Raw genomic sequence first — 6533 nt, 5'->3', positions numbered from 1 at the left:
GAAAAGGTGGTTTCCCGGCAGCTTGTGGACTATCTTACTGAGAATGACCTTTCTGAGCCACTGCAGTCTGCTTTTAGAAGACATCACTCCACAGAAACAGCACTTATTAAAGCAGTTAATGATCTTCTGCGAGCAATGGACTCGGATACTACTACAGTATTGGTGTTGTTGGATCTCAGTGCTGCGTTTGACACAGTTGATCATCATATTCTACTTGATAGGCTAGAAAACTGTTTTGGAATTACTGGAACTGCTCTTGCGTGGCTGACGTCTTATTTGTCTGGTCGTTCCTACTGTGTTTTGTGCAACGACACTACCTCTGACTTTAAGGGCATGACGTTCGGGGTTCCGCAGGGATCCGTTCTGGGTCCCCTGCTTTTTTTCCCTGTATATGGCATCCCTTGGGAACATTTTGTGGCATTTTGGGGTTGCTTTTCATTGCTATGCTGATGATACTCAGTTGTATATGCCGATAGCTGCTGGAAATCCTGTCCACATAAAATCTTTACAGGACTGTCTCGCAGCAGTGAGAAGTTGGATGTCTAGCAACTTTCTACTTTTGAACTCTGATAAAACTGAAATGATGGTTCTTGGTCCAGCAAGACATCGGCATCAATTTGATCAGCTGGCGCTTAGCCTAGGTTCATGTGTTATACATCATACTGACAAAGTGAGGAACCTTGGGATAATTTTTGATCCTACATTGTCCTTTGACCTCCACATTAGGGACATTACGAGGACTGCTTTCTTTCATTTAAGAAATATAGCAAAGATTCGTCCCATCCTGTCTATGGCTGATGCTGAGACTCTGATTCATGCGTTTGTCTCTTCTAGATTGGACTATTGTAATGCTTTGTTTTCTGGTGTACCACAGTCCAGCATCAGGGATCTTCAGCTGGTTCAAAATGCTGCTGCCAGACTTCTGACATGAAGCAGAAGGTTTGATCATATTACGCCTGTTCTGGAATCCCTTCACTGGAATCCCTTCCGGTTTCCTTGAGATCAGATTTTAAGGTGTTACTATTGGCCTATAAAATTGTTCACGGACTGGTGCCCCCCTATCTGGCCAGCCTGGTTGAGTCCTATGTGCCGGCAAGGGCTCTGTGTTCACAGGGTGCAGGACTATTGTGTGGCCCGAGGGTGAAGAAAAGGTCAGCGGGTTACAGAGCTTTTTATCACTGTGCTCCAGCTCTGTGGAATGATCTTTGTGCACAAATACGACAGTTGGACTCTGTGGAGACTTTTAAAGCCAGGTTGAAGACACATCTCTTCTCCCTGTTTTATCATTTATATGTTTTATTTATTTTACTTCTTTTAATTTTTTATGGCTAAATTTTTTATTGTATTTTAATCTTATTTAATTTTATTCTGCTTTTAAATGCTTGTGAAGCGCCTTGAGGCGATTACTCGTGATTTGGCACTATATAAATTAATAAATTATTATTATTATTATTTATAAAGTGCATGTAGTGTGCACACATGGTTACAAACATGCCTATGTGTCAGTCTACATATCAAAATCAGTTTTATATTATTTACAACAGCTGTTAACTGACTCCTGTGACTCTTTGGGTTCTGCTGCATTAAACAGCTTTCTGTCTTCAGAACTCCAACCTCAAGCGTTCTTCCAGTGTACTCTTTGTTAGTGGGAAAATTTGGATTTCTGTGATGTCGGGGACACAGCACACAGGAGAGAGATGGAGAGATGCCCCTTCTCTGAAAGTGGGTGTGGCAAGCAGTAGCTCTTTTCTTTTAAAGTGTCAGGCACATTTGATTCTTGACATCTTATTTTTTTTTATTTTTTATTTTTTTTGCCTTGTTCACAGAAATTGAGGCTCTTACTGCTTCCACTTGTCAGACTGTTAACAAAATATCTCAAGAACCAATGGACAGATTTCAGCCAGATTTTGCACGTGCTTTCTCACGCTTTGCGATCACAGGATGTAGGTCTGCTCCGTGTTCCCATGGTTAAGAAGAATTCCCTTTGCTTACCGTGCGTTATCACACAGTTTGCCCACTGACATTAGAAAGTCCAGTTCAGTTTAATCTTCTTTGTCTTTCGGCTGTTCCCGTTAGGGGTCGCCACAGCAGATCAATCGTTTCCATCTCACCCTGTCCTCTGTATCTTTCTCTGTCACACCAACCACCTGCATGTCCTCTCTCAGCACATCCATGAACCTCCTCTTTGGTCTCCCTCTTCTCCTCCTGCCTGGTGGCTCCATCCTCAGCATCCTTCTCCCTATATATCCTGGGTCCCTCCTCTGCACATGTCCAAACCATCTCAATCTCGCCTCTCTGACTTTGTCTCCAAACCGTCCCACCTGAGCTGTCCCTCTGATATGTTCATTGCTAATCTTGTCCATTCTTGTCACTCCCAAAGAGAATCTCAACATCTTCAGCTCTGCCACCTCCAGCTCTGCCTCCTGTCTTTTTGTTAGTGCCACTGTCTCTAAACCGTACAACATAGCTGGTCTCACTACTGTTTTGTAAACTTTCCCCTTCACTCTTGCTGATATTCTTCGGTCACAAATCACTCCTGCCACCTTTCTCCACCCACTCCACCCTGCCTGCACTCTCTTCTTCACCTCTCTACTACACTCTCCATTACTTTGAACAGCTGACCCCAAATATTTAAACTCATCTACTTTCACCACTTCTACTCCTTGTAACTGCACTATTCCACTGGGCTCCCTCTCATTCACAGACATGTACTCAGTCTTGCTTCTACTGACTTTCATTCCCCTTCTCTCCAAAGCATATCTCCACTTCTCCAGACTAGACTCAACTTGCTCTCTACTCTCACTACAGATCACAATGTCATCTGCAAACATCATAGTCCATGGGGACTCCTGTCTGATCTCATCTGTCAACCTGTCCATCACCACTGCAAACAAGAAAGGACTCAGAGCTGATCCTTGGTGTAATCCCACCTCCACCTTGAATGAGTCTGTCATTCCGACTGTGCATCTCACCGCTGTCACACTATTCTTGTACATGTCCTGCACTACCCTAACGTACTTCTCTGCCACTCCAGACTTCCTCATACAATTCCACAACTCTTCTCTTGGCACCCTATCATAAGCTTTTTCTAAGTCCACAAACACACAATGTAACTCTTTCTGTCCTTCTCTGTACTTTTCCAACAGTATTCTCAGAGCAAACATTGCATCTGTAGTGCTCTTTCTCGGCATGAAACCATGTTGCTGCTCACAGATCTTCACCTGTTTTCTAAGCCTAGCTTCTACTACTCTTTCCCATAACTTCATGCTGTGGCTGATCAGCTTTATGCCTCTGTAGTTACTGCAGCTCTGCACATCACCCTTGTTCTTGAAAATAGGAACCAGCACACTTTGTCTCCACTCCTCAGGCATCCTCTCACTTTCCAAGATTTTATTAAACAATCTGGTTAGAAACTCTACTGCCATCTCTCCTAGACATTTCCATGCCTCCACTGGAATGTCATCTGGACCAACTGCCTTTCCACTCTTCATCCTCTTCATAGCAGCCCTCACTTCGTCCTTGCTAATCTCTTTTACTTCCTGATTTACTCTCACCACATCATCCAGCCTTTTCTCTCGCTCATTTTCTTTATTCATCAACGCTTCAAAATATTCCCTCCACCTTCTCAGCACACACTCCTCACTTGTCAGCACATTACCATGTGCATCTTTTACCACCCTAACCTGCTGCACATCCTTTCCAGCTCTGTCCCTTTGTCTGGCCAATCAGTACAAGTCCTTTTCTCGTTCCTTACTATTCAACTTCTTGTACAGCTCGCAATATGCCTTTTCCTTTGCTTTTGCCACTTCTCAACTCTTGAAAGTTATTTATGTTCTTCAGATTATTTTTATTGTTGATCTGCTGCTTTAATTATTATTTCTACTTGACACTGTTTTATGATGTTAAGCACTTTGTAATTTTTTTTTCTCTTTAAAGTATGATATAAATAAATGCATTGTTATTATTATTGATATTATTAATATTAATAATTTATTTTATTTTATTTAGATAGCACCAAATCACAACATCATTGCGTCATGTTGTTGACCCCCAAAACGTGAATCAGCTGCAAATCATGAATTTTCCGCAAATCATTAATTCATTAATTGCAAAACGCGAATACTGAAAAAATATCTCCCGAAACGCGAGTCTCACAAAACGTGAATGTCATTCATGACATATATGAAAATTCAGTAAGGTATATCTTATATATTATATTCCAATTCTAAGGTGGAACTATGCCAGTATACAAAGGTATATCTAAATATCTAAAAAGGAAGAGTAAAATAGGAGAGCAGAAAAGAGTAGAGCCACTTTGGTGCCTGGTCTTGAGAACCAGGGATGGTAGTTTAAAAAGCTTTTTTATCCCATGGGAACTCTCCCTACCCACCCAAGCAGCTCAAGAAAAAGGTATATATTATCGGGGTGCACATAACTGGTACTCATGGTGCTCGTGTGTGCTAAACATCATTGATGCACAGCAGAGGGAAACACTTTTCCTACAATCCATCATTGCTTTCCTCTTAAAGCACTGCCCTTGTGTTTTCTGCTGCGCATCATTTATTTTGAGCATGCACACACACCATGAGTACCAGTTATGTGCATGCCTGTATATAATATAATAAGTAATAAGACATAAGAAGGATAAGACATCACAGAAGATTGTTATCAAACACAAAGGAACCAACTATTTTGTAAGCTACGATGAACGTTGCTAAGGCCGGTTAGATAAGCTAACGTTAGCTGTTAGGTATAACTAATTGTATATATATATATATATATATATATATATATATATATATATATATATATATATATATATATTACTGCATGAAATCTTGATCGCAAACCCTATTTCTGCAAAAATGTGGGGGGGGGGGGTTCACTATAGCCGATGAGGTGGGGAGGTGAGCCCCAGTGGGCTCTCGCTTCTGGTGTCAAGCAACCGAGCCGCTCCGCAGACAGTGTGAGGTGAGGAGTTTGACTGAGGCGGTCCACCTGTCAAACAGTAACACAGGTGTCAAACTCAGGGAGCACAGAAACCTCACCTGGAGACTCCGGTAAAGTTAGAAAGATATTCACAGCTTCAAAGTTCAGTAAATCTTAAGAGAAACGTTGTAGAAAAACGAACAACACTAGTTTCTAACCTCATAGACAATGAGCTACAACCTTATTTTTATCCATATGAACCGACCTCTGAGCTGGAACAATAACATTGATCTGAACGAGCAGGCGGCTGAGAAACAGGAAGCGTAGGGACCGTCTACAGAGTGCAAAAACGAAAAGACATGGGTGAGTCAGCTGGGTTGGGAAGATGTGAGTCACAGGAGGACCACTTGTGCTTCTGTAGAGTATTACAGTGCCTGATGAGAGTGCATCAAATACTACGGCAAATTATTTTAACAGAAAGGTTTTATATTGATTTAAAAACTGCAAAAGACACCAACAGTCCTCGTTCATTGAACAGCTGACTCACCAGCAGAATCTGATTCTGCACCCATCTCTCAAAGTTTTTATATACAATGTCTTTATTATTCCAAATAAGATATTTGTGCAGTGAAAAGTTGTGTTTATGAATCAACGACCCGGCTAAGAGGACCCGCTTATGGAATGTAGATCATTGAGATCATTGAGTTCGTCCATATTGTAATTAATTCAGAATAAAACTCAGTCCACCAAAACGAGAGGAAATATGTTGAGGAATAAAGTTCCAGATTGAAAAAGGATTTTTAAGAAAATGTTTTAGCCCATTAATTTTAAATGTATTGTTTAAGGTAGTGAAATTCAGAATGTTTAACACACCACCTTCACTTTTTTGATATAGTGTGGTCGATTTTTCCAACATGGATTCGATTTTTCCAAAAGGAGCATCTTGTGTTTTGGTCTTTATCAACTTCAATCAATCAACTTTTTTCTTATATAGCGCCAAATCACAACAAACAGTTGCCCCAAGGCGCTCTATATTGTAAGGCAAGGCCATACAATAATTATGAAAAACCCCAACGGTCAAAACGACCCCCTATGAGCAAGCACTTGGCTACAGTGGGAAGGAAAAACTCCCTTTTAACAGGAAGAAACCTCCAGCAGAACCAGGCTCAGGGAGGGGCAGTCTTCTGCTGGGACTGGTTGGGGCTGAGGGAGAGAACCAGGAAAAAGACATGCTGTGGAGGGGAGCAGAGATCGATCACTAATGATTAAATGCAGAGTGGTGCATACAGAGCAAAAAGAGAAAGAAACAGTGCATCATGGGAACCCCCCAGCAGTCTACGTCTATAGCAGCATAACTAAGGGATGGTTCAGGGTCACCTGATCCAGCCCTAACTATAAGCTTTAGCAAAAAGGAAAGTTTTAAGCCTAATCTTAAAAGTAGAGAGGGTGTCTGTCTCCCTGATCTGAATTGGGAGCTGGTTCCACAGGAGAGGAGCCTGAAAGCTGAAGGCTCTGCCTCCCATTCTACTCTTACAAACCCTAGGAACTACAAGTAAGCCTGCAGTCTGAGAGCGAAGCGCTCTAATGGGGTAATATGGTACTAC

Source organism: Thalassophryne amazonica, chromosome 2, assembly GCF_902500255.1.
Source record: "Thalassophryne amazonica chromosome 2, fThaAma1.1, whole genome shotgun sequence".
Lineage (NCBI taxonomy): Eukaryota > Metazoa > Chordata > Actinopteri > Batrachoidiformes > Batrachoididae > Thalassophryne > Thalassophryne amazonica.
This window is presented reverse-complemented; position numbering follows the sequence as displayed.